General features: G+C 44.9%; 1 long non-coding RNA gene across 2 annotated transcripts; it reads left to right on the forward strand.

Annotated features, from left to right (window-relative positions):
* The first annotated feature begins 944 nt into the window (after window positions 1-944).
* LOC144114585 (uncharacterized) lies at window positions 945-11,939 on the forward strand. 2 transcript variants are annotated; one of them, XR_013311061.1, is made up of 4 exons: window positions 945-1,121; window positions 1,185-1,266; window positions 10,607-10,750; window positions 11,566-11,939. It is a non-coding gene; the product is annotated as an uncharacterized LOC144114585 (long non-coding RNA). The 2 variants fall into 2 exon arrangements; XR_013311060.1 differs by having other exon boundaries at window positions 945-1,266.
* The last annotated feature ends 3,569 nt before the right edge of the window (window positions 11,940-15,508 follow it).

Here is a 15,508-nt window from a genome sequence, read left to right on the forward strand (position 1 = left end):
ATACCCAGACATATTCTTCGCAAGTTGACTTTATTCTTTGCCAATTTGTTCCTTGATGTATCAGCATGCCTACTCCTCCTTCCTTCCTCTCCATTGTTGCTCTGTTGCACCCTTCCCAGACGTAGCCATCAATATATGGTGGATCTTCTAGATCCCTGAGATGTGTCTCGCATAGCGCGTATACACCTACTTCTTCGTCCTCCAACTGCTGTTCTATCTCTAACCACTTCGCTCTCTTTCTACCGCATTGCATGTTTATGTACCTGATCCTAGTGTTAAATTTCTTTTTTGTAGTTTTCTTCCTGGACCTCCTAGTGGCCATTTTATTGGCGTCAGCCTTCATTGCTACACTTTCTACTTTGCTTCTACCTACCCCTATGCCTTGAGCCGCAGTGGACCCCCTAAAAAAGCTACTTCCCGGCCTGCCAGGCGCCACCCTATCTCGGCTCCTAGCCTTCTATTAAAGTGGATGCCATCTCGTGTAAATCCTCCGCCAAAGCCTGCTCTATGCACTTCCCTGTTTATGTCTGCCACTTCTAATGCCGGATGGATGGAAGGTAGGAGCATCCCCTTTGAAACGGGGCAGTGGTTGTTGCCACTATGCTCAGTTTTTTCCTTTATTTTTTGTTTACTCTGCTGTAAGCTGTTAATACAATTCGCCATTTCTTTAAAAAAAAAATGCCATCCTGTGCTGCGCGCGCCACTTGTCGGCAGCTTCGCGTACTAGCGCGAACGTTAATTTATGTATAATCATTAGGTGTATGTCTCCAGCCTTAACCATCTCACTGACTCGGTCGCCTGTGAGCTTTCCACGCCTTATTAATCTTGTAGCAGGCTTTAGCAAAGACAGCACGTTGGTGGAGATCGCGCCGTTCACAATAGGCCTTTTTCATGGTGGCACTCTGCGCATGCGCTTGCAGCGCACTAGGGGAAACGCGCGACCGCCATGTTTTTTGGTGGTTCGTCGGCCAGTTGAGCGTTGCGGCCGGTTGCGTCGTGCGATCGGCGCTTCGCTGCTGCGTAGCTGTCGCCAACTTTTGCGTGCCTGCTGAAATCGCTGGCGGCGTGCCTCCACGATGCGCTGCCGTGGGATGCTTTAATTCTAGCAAAACCCAGGAAAAGTAAGATTACTTAGATTCCCTGCAGCATCCCAGCATGAAGCTAAAAGAGCAGAGTGGGCGCAGGCAATGTGCCGTGTGAATGTTGATGGATCTCCGTGGCAGCCAACAGCCAACTCGCGTGTCTGCAGCAACGACTTTGTGTCAGGTAAAAACTCCTTTTCTTCGTTCTTGCACTCTATTTTCTAAGAAGCTGTAGCGCGAAGCGCAATGTGCGACGCCCCTGTTGTCCATTTGCTAGCGTAGAAGTGGCTGCATGAAAAAATGAGCGGAAATTGCGCGGGACTGTCTGCTAGCTAGCCCCCCGGGCATAATAACTTCAGTAGAACTTGTCGGGCTGGTTGGTTTATATAAATGAAAAGATCTGCGCGAACGAGACACGGACGGCGAACAGGCAAAGACAGCGTTTGTGCGCGTCTTTAGGCTCTTCGCCGTCCGTGAATCGATCGAGCAGATCTTTTATTGCAACTACAATATCAGTGCCGCATGCGAGTAGAAGGGAGCCTAATAGATAGGGTGAAAGGTAAAAGCAATGTAGTACGCCTACGGGAACGTGCACGCGCCGTGGCAGGGCCGGTCTCGAGGGGAGCGCGCGACCAGAGTTCGCCGAAACGACGACGATGATCTGTGAACGTGACGGTCGTGCTGGTCGCTGCCCTTTTCCAATCTCTCAGACTACATACTATTACCACTCCTTTTCCCGTCAAAGCTTTCCTGTATCCAGCAATTAACCGCCTGTGTCTTAGCCACTCCCCCTTAGCGGGTATGTGCCAGCAACGTCTGAGGCCTTCCTTCCTTCCTTGCTCGCTCGCTCGAGTTAGGCTTCGTGGTGACGTGGCGTTTGTGGCGTCCGTTCGTGGCTGTTGCTGCTTCACAACCGCCTGCCTGCTTCGTTTTCCTTGTGGTGCCGGGCGTGTCCTTGGTGAGGCGATTCCACGTTCGGGGGGTTTTTGCCAGGGTTCAGGGTTGCTGTGCTGTCTTGGGTGATGTAAGGGTGCCGGCGCGCAGTGTGAAGGCATGTCTTTCACCTCATCGGGAGGAGGCTCGGCAGCCTGGTTCGCCAGCCTGGCGGCCGAAAGCTTGCCTCTAAATTCTTTTCTAAAAAATGGGATTGATACAATCCCTGTGGCGCTTATACCGATTGGAGATGGAATTCTCAAAATGAACAATCCAAAATCAAACCAGGAACAACTCAACACTCTAACCGGTCATTATCTCGACATCTCGGAAGTGCGACCTTTCGGCAGGCGTGGCATTGTTTGCAAGTCGGCAAACATTGAGTGTGTGTCGGATCTGCTCCTTCGTTTCTTCGCTTCTATTCCAGTAGTAGTAGTAAGTGTTTAATAAAAAAATTTAACAAAAAGAAGTTAAAAGATTTTTGCTCACTCCAGCATCTGCCATCACTGTATCGGCGGCACCTGAGCTGGGGCAGCGGAAAGAAAGGATAGAAGGGAAATGAAAGAGGTGAAGGGACAGCAAGAAAGGAGATAGGGAGAGTACATATATACATTATTTACAAAGATTCAAAATAAAGTTGTCTAGGTCGTGCGCATGTACAGAAAATGATAAAATAAAAATAAAAACACGCGCACAACAGTTTGCACACAACAGCTGGGGTGGAGCGCCCAGCTGTTAAGCGTCCGAGGTAGTGCACGGGGAGCGTTCCATCACTGCGCATCGCTACCTGGCTCAGAACAGACGGGACGTCAAGTCCGTCTGTTCGAGAAATGCACAGATGTCTATTCCAGTTAAGGCCTTCATTCCTGAGCAGCTTGCGTGCACTAAGGGCATTGTCCGAGGAGTGGACCCGCATTCTTCAATCCAAGAAATTTTGGAGGAGTTCCAAGAATCCGGGGTGGGCATTATTGCTGTATACCGCTGCTCTCGCGAGATGGCTGGAGTACGTGTAGCCATGGAGTCAGTCATAACAACTTTTGCTGGCAGCACATGCCCCTCGGAGTTGAAGGTTTGGCCAATTGTCTACCGCGTGGACCCGCTGCATCCTCGACCCCTTCAATGTACCAACTGTTGGAGATTTGGACGCAGTGGTAGAGCCTGTAAGTCGGCGACCAGATGCCGGGTGTGTGGCGAAGGTCACTCTTCCGAAAGTTGGTCTCGGGAGCAAAGTTTATTGGAATTAATTGAGCAGAATCGCTGCTCACGGGCAGATGCTTATGCACTACTTAACCGCATGAAACATTCACATGCCAGCATAGTGCGTTCCTCTACTCCTGACCTAGAGGCCACGTTGTCTGCCTGAATAGTGGCATTCGTCGAAAAAGCGCGCTCAGTGGTTGCCGAGCGCATGCTCAGCAGCTTCACGCAGGCCTTGGCTGATATTGTTACAAATCAGGCTATTGCTCAACCTCAGCTTGTAGTTACTCCACCTCCAACATCACAGCAAGCCTGCGCTCAAACTGTCGTTGCCACGTCAACACCCCAGGTGCCGTCTCATGTGCTGCCTCTCGACAGTGTCCCTGTAAGTCTGTCTCGCAACACTGTTTGCACTAATGACATAGAAATGGCTTGTCCTATGCAAAAGCTTCGTCCTTCATCCTCTCCTCCTAAGACTTCCGTTCCCCAGATCAAGACCGAAAAAGGCTCTCCTAGTGTATCTTCCAAGTCAGATATACTTCAAGAGGCTGCTTCAGCCTCCATTCTCAAATAGGCACCATGGCGGGTATAAAGGTTCTACAATGGAATTGCCGCTCCATTGCATCTTCTCTTCCTGATTTAAAAATTCTTCTATCATCTCATAACCCAGATATCGTGCTCCTGCAGGAAACTTGGCTATCCCCTATTAAGTCATTTTCTTTAAACAGGTTTCGTGTTTTCCATGCGGATCGCATAAATGGTAGGGGGGATGGGCTGGTGACCATGGTTTCGTCAAAATTATGCCATCGGGCATCAATAACTAAAGGAGTAATGGATTCTGATTGCGAGCTCCTAGCTATAGATCTCACTTTGCCACACTGCTCTACAGTCACAGTTGCAAATGTCTATTTTACAAATGGAGTATGCAGAACAGACCACCTAGACAGCTTACTTGCAAACTCGAGCAGGGTAATCATTGCTGGGACTTTAACTCCCACCACGTAGTGTCGGGTTCCTATACTGATTCACGTGGCCATATGTTATAGGCATGGATGTCTGCAAATGATGTGCGGTGTTGCAACTCTCGGGCTATAACCTTCGTCCACAGACACTCGCGCCCAGTTCTCGATTTGGCCTTGGCAACGAGAGGAGTAGGTATAGGGGCATGGTCCACGATTAACTGTGGCACATCTAGTGACCATCTGCCAATTACTTTCACCATATTGGTGAGCCCCCTTCGAGAGCATGGTTCAGCCCGAAAATTAGTTAATCTTGAAGCCTACACATCTTCTTTGTGGTGCCTCCCTTACATCTGATCCATGTTCATGTAGGACCAGTAGGGCTCAGCGTGTGTTTTCTTCTGTTTTGAAGGCTACAGAGAGCTCCCAGTTCACTGTGCGTTCTGCTCTTTGCAATAAATCACCATCTCCATTGTGGAATGATGCGTGTGAGACAGCTTTCCGTCGTAGGAAAGCAGCGTGGAGGTCTCTATCGCATAATCAGAGCCCGGAAAATTGAATCAACTACACATTTTTCTCGGCATCATTTAAAAGAACTATAGCAAAGGCAAAGGATGACTACAATCAAAATTTAAACATATATTTGTCCAACCCAAAAAATAAGCAGGCATTGTATCGTTTTTTGGAACGCAATGTTAACACTTCAGTCATGCAGTTAACCAGGTCGGTCTAGCTCTCTTCACAGGAGGCGCAAGTTGAGTTAGAACGAATTGCCCAAGGACTTGCTTCACGTTTTCAGGAGTAGCGTAGAGTCCCCCCTGTTCGCCCCCTACCCCTGCTCAGACTATGTTTCCGCTGATAAATCAGAATTATTAACTGCAGTTCCTTTAATGCAATCCTCAGCTCCGGGTTGGGATGGTGTAGTCGGTATGGTGAAAATACTAGCACAAGACTTCACCCAGCACCTCCTCGACCTGATTAATACATTATTAGAAACTGCACGGTTGCCGCACTCCTGGAAGGTGGCGAAAATTTTATTGCTTTTAAAAGATTCAAAGAAAGGCTTCCATATTGATAACATTCGGCCGATATCTATAACATCCAATTTGGTGAAGCTCATAGAAAGATTTGTGCACAGTCGCCTATCCGCGCATATCTCAGTAATGAATGCATTGAGCTCTGCCTAGATTGGCTTTCGCCGGGGATGCTCCATTTGGTCTGCTCATGTCGATTTGGAGAGCAGAATCCGCCTTGCTATGCACAAGGAAGTCTCGGCAATAGTGACGCTTGACATTGCTAAAGCATACGACAGTGTTGAATATTCGATCCTTCTTTCTAAATTGGCATTATTATGCACACCGTACTACATTTTTGCTGAATCCGTGAATTTTTAACTGGACAGCAGTTCTTTTGCTCCGACGGTTCCTTCACTTCAGACACCTATGCTCAAACCAGAGGCGTGCCACAAGGGTCGGTACTTTCGCCACTTCTATTCAATTTGTTGATGTGTGACATTCCAGCTCACCCTGAAGAGTATATGCTTATGCAGATGACATAGCCTTCTTTGCTTCTGCAGCAGACATTCATGCCCTATATCGCTCTCTCCAGGATTACCTCAATGCGCTCGAGGTTTGGCTGGATACATTAAATTTGGTATTAAATATGCACAAAAGCAGCATACTACTTTTTAAAACCAACATACATCTGTATATATCACTACGCTATCGCTCGGACATCATACCTCAGGTAGAATCATTGAGGTGTCTAGGCGTCATTTATGATGCCACTTTGGATTGGCGGCCCCACATCAAAGCTAACGTGAAGAGAGGAGAGCGTGCACTAGGTAGGCTACTACGGATAAGTAATAGGAAATTTGGTATGCGCCGGGATATGCTTGTACTTCTCTACAAAGCCTATGTCAGACCCATTTTGGAATTTGGCTGCATACTTTTTTCTGGCTCCCCTAAATATAAGCTTCATCCGTTGCTGCTGCTAGAAAGGCGCGCACTGCGTCTCTGCCTAGGTCCACCCTCAATCAGTTTCTACCGCAGTTCTGTACTTGGAGGCTCGTATTCCCGACATTACCTCCCGGTTTCACCTGTTAACTGTCAGGACTTTTTTGCGAGCATTTGAGTCGGCTCCTGGTGTGGCTACTCCTATTTTCGTCTCCCACCCTGCCCTTTTTCTCACTCCTCATTGGCCAAGGTTCCGCCTACCTCAGGTTGTATTTACTCAGAGTCTATTATCCAATATTGGTGTGGATCTCAGGTTTGTATGTAGAGTTGGTTGGGCAAATCTCCTGTGGATATTGCTTTTGATTTCATTTTCCCACCTAATGCGAAGCATCTGCCTGCAAAGATATTAACTGGAATCCTCTTGGATCACTTTGCCCAGTACTCGCAACATACTGTAATTGCTACAGATGTGTCTGGGGTCGACAGGAAGGCAGGGGTTGGTATTTTCTCAGTCTCTCTCTCGTGGAGCTTTTCGGTCAGAGTCCCGGCATTATCTTCTGGTAAAAAGACAGCAACAGGCCCAGATAATGTGCATTACGCTATGCTTGCCCATCTCTCTGAGGCTGCCGTGCAGGCATTGTTGAACTTCTTTAACAAAATATGGATGACTGGCAGAATACCTGAGGAGTGGAAGAAAGCAATAATAGTACCTTTTCTGAAACCCGGAAAACAACCAACAAGTCCTAACAATTACAGACCGATATCCCTCACTAGCTGCATCGCTAAATCTTTCGAAAGCATAGTAAACATTAGACTGACCTTCACACTTGAATCTCGTCGACTCTTAGATTTACATCAATGTGGATTTAAGAAAGCATGCTCGACCACTGATCACCTTGTCCGCCTAGAAAACACCATCCGAGAGGCGTTCATCTACAAACAGCACTGTATCGGTGTCTTCTTCGATTTGGAGAAGGCATATGATCACGCGTGGAAGTTCGGCATCCTCCATGACCTAGCAGATCTAGGGATCCGCGGCAGGATGCTGAACTGCTTGAACGACTTCCTGACTAACCGCACATTCAGAGTCCGTCTGGGAGCAACTCTATCAACGACATTCACCCAAGAGAATGGCGTACCCCAGGGATGCATTTTAAGTACGACACTCTTTATAGTAAAAATGAATTCTTTGGCCAAAGTAATACCTAAGTTCGTAATGTATTCAGTTTATGTAGATGACATACAGATAGCATACACTTCATCCAACATACTGTCCTGCGAGAGACAAATACAAATCACACTAAATAAACTGGCTGCTTGGGCAGAGAAAAATGGATTCAAGTTCTCCCCTCAAAAAACAGTAGCTGTTTTATTCTCATTACGACGAGGCCTACAGGTCGATCCCAATCTGTGCTTGAATCAAACCACACTGCCAGTCAAACAGGAACATAAATTTTTAGGCGTCACTTTTGACAAGAAACTTACATTTCTGTCACACATTAACAACCTGAAAAAGAAAGCATCCCAAACCCTCAATGTATTAAAGGTACTCTCGTGAAAACGGTGGGGGTCCGATAGAGCATGCCTATTGCAAATATATCGCTCTTTGGTGCGCTCCAAGCTGGACTACGGGTGTGTGGTATATGGTTCGGCAAGAACATCCTACTTGAAACGACTGGACCCTGTTCATAATCTTGGTTTGCGCCTATCAACTGGAGCTTATAGAACATCCCCGGTAAAGAGTCTTTACGTTGAAGCTAATGAGCCCACACTAGAGGATAGAAGAGTCACACTAACATGCACGTACATCCTAAAAACCCGTTCTCTCCCTAAACATCTCTGCTATCCTATTGTTACCAAGTGCCCATCTAGGAGATTATTTAATATTAAACCACATTTTATCAGGCCACTAATAATGCGCTTTGAAGATAAATGTGAAGACTTAGCAGTGCTGGACGCCCTACCTAATATTGCACAAAGACATGAATATCTACCACCATGGTACAGCCTTCCTTCAGTGTGTGACTTCACATTGACACACTTAAACAAAGAGAAAATACCACACGAGCACATACTGCAAGAGTTCTTTGCACTACAAGAAAAATATGACACTTACACCGAATTTTACACTGATGGCTCAAAAACAGAAAGTCATGTCGGAAGTGCAGTCATTCAAGGAACAAATGAAAAAATGATACGATTGCCACAGTATGCATCGGTATTTACTGCGGAGTGTTATGCCATCTTTGTAGCTGTAGAACAAATAGTAAAACAAAACATAAAAAATAGCATCATTTACACCGACTCACTCAGTATGCTAAAAGCGCTGCATTCTACAAACGCTGCTGAACCCATAATAGGAAAAATCATACATAACATAGTTAAAATTACAAAGCAAAAACATAACATTATATTCTGCTGGGTCCCTAGCCATGTTGGAATTTTAGGTAATGAGAGAGCAGATGCTTGCGCAGCACAAGCTAGAATTGGCCATATAAAACAAGTTAACATACCACAGAGGGATTTTTCTAAGTTACTGCACAGTAAACTCAGGAATAAGTGGCAGATTGCATGGGACGAACAAACAAACAACAAACTACATTCTATAAAACCTGTTTTGGGAGAATGGAGATCATGTACACATCAGGAGCGTTTCATAGAAGTTATTTTGTGTCGACTACGGATTGGACACACACACCTTACTCACAACTTCTTACTGACAAAAAAAGGCAAACCGCTCTGCGAAATGTGTGGCGATGAACTCACGGTAAACCACATTTTAATTGTATGCAAAAAACTGGAACAACTGAGGAAAAAATATTTCACAACATTCTACAATGAATACATCCCACTACACCCCATGTTACTTTTAGGAGATCAAGCACTGGTTGATTTTTCAAGCATTTTTAAATTTCTCAGAGAAGCCAATGTTTTATACAAACTTTAGATATAAAAAGCGTAACCTTTAACAAAAGCTCTAACCGTGTGTTTGGCGCATCATAGCCTAAGTTGCTTTTGCGCCATTAAAATCAATATAACTAACTAACTATTGGCTCTGGGGCTGGCCGCTTTGGCGATTCCCACAATTGTTTCTCAGGTAATATTCCTTTCACATTGCCTCTGTTCTGCTGGCACTGGAGTTCACATGAGGCGCTTTTTTGAGACGCTCACTACTTTTTTCTTCCTGGATGGGTGAAAGAGGTGCGCTTCGTTTGGATACCAGGCCACAGCGGTATTTTACAAAATGAAGCAGCAGACTTCTTGGCAAAAGCAGCTCTAAATGCACCAGTTGTCAGTAGCGTCCCTAATCTTGTTGACTCGATTTCAGCATTTCCAGTTTATAACCGCCGCATGGAACGATCCCTTACTCTCTACTGTCGACTACCAACATCTCATGTACCCATGGAAGACTCGTGCATGTAAAACCCGACAGTGTGAGATAACGATGACAATCATGCGGTGCAGGATTCCCCGTTTAAATCTGTATTTATGTAGATGCGGGTTCAGTCCGACAAACCTCTGTGTGGCTTTTGGCGAAGTAGAGACATTGGAGCATTTCTTGCTCTCTTGCCGGAAATTTGCACATCAGAGGAGAACACATCTAGAAATTCCGATTACAAAATTGGGTCTCACCTTGTCGGTTCCTCTTCTCCTCTCTTTCGGCGCAAGCGCCAGGGGTTTTGCACTGCATCAAGTTTATGAATACCTCCACAATTACATAACAGCTACCGGCAGATTTCCTTGCTAAATGTTTCCAAAAAATTTCTGCATTCAAAAAAGCATTTGGGTATTTTCATATCTTACATTATTTAATTCTCCAATATTCTCTCCCATTATTTTGTTCCTTCTTTTTCTTTTAAATTAATCTGAAATTTATCCCAAGGTTCATTAAATAGCTTGACGCCAGCTTTTCCTATTTATGGGGTATCCCCACGGAACCCTGGCCAATCCCTCGTCATGGGTATGTGCCATGCGACCAAGGCAACAACAACAACAACGACAATAGCTCGAGAATGCCGGATATCTTCCTTTGTGCCATCGTATTTGAGGCAACAACAACCTTCTGCTTAGGAGCAACTTTCCTGCAAAAGCAGTCGCCTCGACATATTTTGTTGCAGTGGACTGTGCCCATTTCAGACCATCTCAGTGGAGTGGACTATGCGAATGCCAGTTGACAACTTCCTCAGCGGAACTCTGGTGTGCTCTCCAGCCAGCCGATTACGCCAGTCAGTAAGCTGCTCGGTGCCTCCACAGCACTGTAGCACGCTGTGAGATCATTTGCGCAATATCAACAGCCCTGGCACTGCCTTGTTATCAAACAATGACCACGCTCGACTAGGTATCTCAACCGGGCTTTCAATCCATTTGCTTCCTGTTTGTTATTCCTGAAACTGCAGTGATTGGAGTGACGATCGAGAGTGCATAGATCTGAAAAAGGTCAGGTTGACGTACATTTCCCTTACATTTTATTTTTTTGCAGGGGTGCCTTCGGGTTTCGTGGATCATCCGGATTACATGCCATTGATCTTCGAACACAAGAATGATAGCCGCATCGGGGCTGTCGCCCATTCTCTACGCATCCAGCTAGCCCTCGGACGAGTGCTGACGGAACGTGACATGCAATGTGGCGATACATTTTCTCCTCTTTGAAAGCCCATTATTTCCGCAGCTGTCGGTTCGGTGCACCACAGTGCAAATGTCAATCGCATTCTCACTAACCGGTGGCACAGAAGTCTGATCGTTGGTCCACTGCTTGCTCACATCCAAAAATTACGCTAAATCCATCGGCGAAAACATTGTCAGCTCGACAGAAAGAATGTTCACAGCAATAAAGGCAAAAGCATACTGAAACGCAATAGCAACATTCGGATGAGCACGAAAACATCAGCAAATGATCAACCGACCAAACCACCAGTTGTGATTCGGCGGCCGCCGCTAGGGGCACTCAACGTGAAAAAGGCCCATTTTGGAATGTCTGTGTTCTTCTGTGTGCGTAAATGCAAAGCAAATGCAACAGTTAGTCCTTTTGCAATCTATAGTTTTGCCGTGAAAGGGGTAATGCTTTATGAATTTTCTGGCGGTATGTGTGATAACTTGTTCATGGTGCGTTATCGTGACTTGTGGAAGCTGGTGAACCATATCCCGATGGCGGTACCTGTTTATGCCGAAAACTGGTACATACAGCTTCTAGTTATGGCATGTCACCAGGCTTTTTTTTTTTTGTATACGGAAGTCTTCTTTTTATTCATGCTCGCACAGGTACAGTGAACTAGAATATATAATACATGCATACAATCCTTTTTTCCGCGTCTCAATGGCCGCTATACAGGAATGAAAAATGCATGCTACTCTTCGATCAGACTAAATGGTCTTTTTAAAATTCGTGACTACTTCCCGTGTTGAACAATGCAGTTTTTTTTTTTCGTTCTCATTTCGCAGGCATTGGAGTACCAGTTGCCGGGGGAAGAACATTCCAGAGGAACTGCAGCCAGCTATGCTGACCCATCGCTTGATGCTCCTGTCCACTAAAACAATGTATTGAGGAATGTGTGTTTGTACCGCACACCAAAAAATCTCCCCTAGATAACTATTGACATCCTCTTTATATCAGGCCGGTGGCGAGTGCTGCCTTGCCTAGTAAGTTAAAGTGGTGAATTGTTTTATTTGTTTTGTACTGCCCCTTCCTTCTTTCAGACTGGATCCTGCTGTTTTGTTTGTTTTTTTGCTATTCATGGCTATTTTGCTTTTTTTTATGTTCTAAGCTGTGTTCTTTCTCGATTTATGTGGCGTTTCGTGGACTTTTTACATTTTGCTTTCACATCACCTGTTAATTTTGCTTTCACTATCTCTGAATCTCAAGGCTACTGGAAGGCTATGTTCTCTAAGGTATATGGTTGAGTGGCTTTACAGTCTACTAGAACATGTTTAATGTTTTCTGCACTGCTGCTGTTTGATGCACAATTGTCTCCATGTTTGTACTTGCTTCAATGTACTGCCTGGTTCTAAGGCAACCTGATCTAGCCTCAAGTACATGGGTACTGACTCTTGAATTACTATATAGCACTTCTTTCCGGATTTCGTTCTTACCAGCTCTGTATTCACGCCTTGAATCTTTTGTTCACATTTTTTTTCATGCACTTTTACTCCGTTTCATACATAGCAGGCAACGCTGCGGAGCCTGTGGAATTAGTGTGTTCGTCAAACCATTCTCTGCCACATATCATTTATTCTTCTCAAAACTTTTTTGAGTATTTGGATGAAAACTAAGAGTGGTATAGAATGAAGTGTTAGCATTAAAAATCATGGTCAAAACTTAGAGGCGCTCAGTGTTCAGGTCTTCTGGCTATTATTTTAACTGAGTGAACTACTTTTCGGGCACATATTGAGTTGGAGCGATTCGCCCTGAAAGCCTCTTATCATATTGCCTCATGCAGTTTTTGCTGGATGAGTCACAGTGCGAAATTGTGGTGAGAGGTAACACAAATTTTTGGAGGTGCCAGCAACAGCACTTATGGTTTGTCGCAACGAGATATGCTTGTGTTCACTTTGGTTGTATGCCAAACAGCCTTTTGGGCGCGGACTTAGCCTATGTGAACAGTTGCACCACCTTTGTCAGCATTTATGGCTATGAATGAAATAAAGTATAGGAGTCTCGGTTTCACAAACTTTATTTTGATGTTCCATGGCCATGTTGTATGACTCATAGAGCAAAATTCTGTCGGATTAAGCCCTCCAGAGCTTTTGTCGTTTCCTACAAACAGGGAATGTACTTCCTGAAGTAACTCATTGCTCCCAAGAACATTTGCACGCCATACTTGGGTGACGGGGGTGGAAAGTTAACACACTGAATGAGATTTTCATCGATCTAATTCCTTCCCTTGTGGTTGAATCTCCAAGAAATTTGTCTTCTTGAGCACCAAAGATGCACTTCTGTTTGTTCGGGGTGAAACCAGTTTCATGAATCGCCTTAAGCACTGCCCTCGAATTACTGTCATACTTGGCCTTTGTTGCGTACCAGATCAATACGTCGTCTTTATACACTCTCACACCAGGCAGGCTATGTAGTGCTTGACTGATTTCTTTTTGAAATATTTCTGATGAAAGACAGTGTACTGAAGGTGCAGATTTTGGACAATTGTTCATCTAATAGCATCTGATAAAACCCATGATTGGCATCAAGTTTGCTGAAATAAGTGGCACCAGCCAACTGTGCTTCAATATCCACTCTTCTATAAAGCATATGTATCTCTTGCACTTTGTTTTCCTTGGTATCCCATTTTGTGACACCATGCTTCGAGTTGCAAGGCCCTGACGCTGTGATTGGTGTGGGAAGAACCACCTCTATTGCAGTGCCCTTATTGTTATACCCCATGGATCTGGCCAGTGCGGCCGGATGACTCAGCATAATCCACCACATATCGATACAGTGATATGTCTTCAGGAGTCAAAATTTTTTTGTGAAAGAGCACAGGGTCACAAAGTAGGCTGCCATTCCGGCAGTGGTGTGATAAACAACTGTAATGTTGGCGGTGCCCCATCATCCCCTGATGTCCCTGCAGCTGCGTATGTGGCTGGGAAGCATTGCTACCTTATGATCAGTCATGATAACTAAGGCTGTGGGATAGTATTTAGTAATATTTCTGGTAAGTCAGTGATAATGTAGCAATGTTCAAATTTTATTTCACAGCTTCCTATCTCCTCCATGCTTGGTAATATCATAGTTTTCAGAAACATGAATATCTGTGACTGCTAAGATCCAAATTAATGGTCATGAATGCATATTGCTACTCTGATGCTCTTTGGATTAGGTTTGTACCCTGATGTTTTAATTAGAGGTTTCAACTTGCATAAGCCACATTTTTAAGTTTAACACATATTAGTGCTGTCTGTGCCTTTATGCCAAAATTAGCTTGTATATGTGTCACAAATTATATACTGATTGCAGTTCATCATGGTAATCTCAGCAATATCAGGTTAGGTAGTCTTGTAGGCTTTAAGATCAAGATCTCTTGATCTAGCTTCCTAGGGGTTTCTCTAAGGCTTTTATAAATATACTTGCTTTTATGATACAATCACTTGTGGCTCTAGACAACTCTTATGCTTGTACGTGCCTTACCTAATGCAGTATCCATGGGGAGGTGCTCTGCTGACGACTTGATTATGTCTTATCAATGCTACAGGACTGGTTAGGGTGTACTTCTGCACTACCATTGTTTAGTGCTGTGTTGGCATGCCAAAGGAGTACTATTTCTGCTGCGTTTGCAGCAGCATATGTATATGCGTTTTATTCCAGCATGCATGGTTTGTCACATGAGGAATAGTTGTTGGGGGGGCTAGTTGGTGCATGTTTCCAGAAAAGGGTTGTAGCGCCGAAAAGACAACACATAGCGAGACGGGACAGGCACAACAAGATGGGTAGCAAGAACCACACATGCGCGCGAGGGTTTTACAAAAAAAGTGAATAAAAGAGGTGAGGCACACACGTATCTCATCCCCATGTATCTAAAAAAGCAGTTTCTTATAAATGGTGGTAGATGGGGCACTAACTCAATCGCTAGTTTCTTTTAATATAGAAGGCCTCCAACAGGTCACGGGCTGTCTGGTCCTTACTTTTGTTTAAAACCTTTGCTTCTTTCAGCCTTGCCACACACTTAATCTTCCTTTCTTCTCCGCAGGCTTTACAATGATGCGGCAAATGAGAACCAGTGCCATTTTGTAAATCACGATTATGTTCCGCTAATCGGTTAATACAGCGGCCGGTTTGTCCGATGTACTTTCCGCATGTGAGAGGAATCTGATAGACTCCCATGGGACGTTTAATAAGCAGAGCTGCGTGTCTCTTTTTTACATTCAGTTTTGTTTACCTTGTTGGGGTCGGTTTTAACGCACAAGCCAGCCAGTTTCTTTAGGGTGGAAAAAACTGCAGGAACCTTGTATTTTGTTGCCACACGCTTCAAACTGTGCGCCACCTTTTGGGTGTACGGGATGACAACCGGTCTACTTTTGCTTTTGATGGCCTCATCTTGGTCACATTTTTTACTACGTCCTTCCTTGCTCTTTCGCAGCAAAGCTTCAGCTACTTTGCTTAAGATTGACGTTGGAAACCCTGCGTTTTCCAACTTCCGAATCTGGGTTTGAAAGCTTTCCTCTGCTTTATGGCAACATATTTCAGCGACGCTTCCAGGCGCATCTGAGCAATGGCGTGCTTTAATGTCTTTGGGAGGAATCGTAGGGCATTAGTTCTTTTTGTGCGTGAGGGCGATACATCCAGCAAAAGCTTTTGTCTTTAAGGGTGATGTCAATGTCTAAAATCTGCAATCTGTTGCCTTGGGCAAGCTCATGGGTGAAGTCCATACCTTTTCCAAGTAGTTTAAAACCAGAT

Source organism: Amblyomma americanum, chromosome 1 (assembly GCF_052857255.1).
Source record: "Amblyomma americanum isolate KBUSLIRL-KWMA chromosome 1, ASM5285725v1, whole genome shotgun sequence".
Lineage (NCBI taxonomy): Eukaryota > Metazoa > Arthropoda > Arachnida > Ixodida > Ixodidae > Amblyomma > Amblyomma americanum.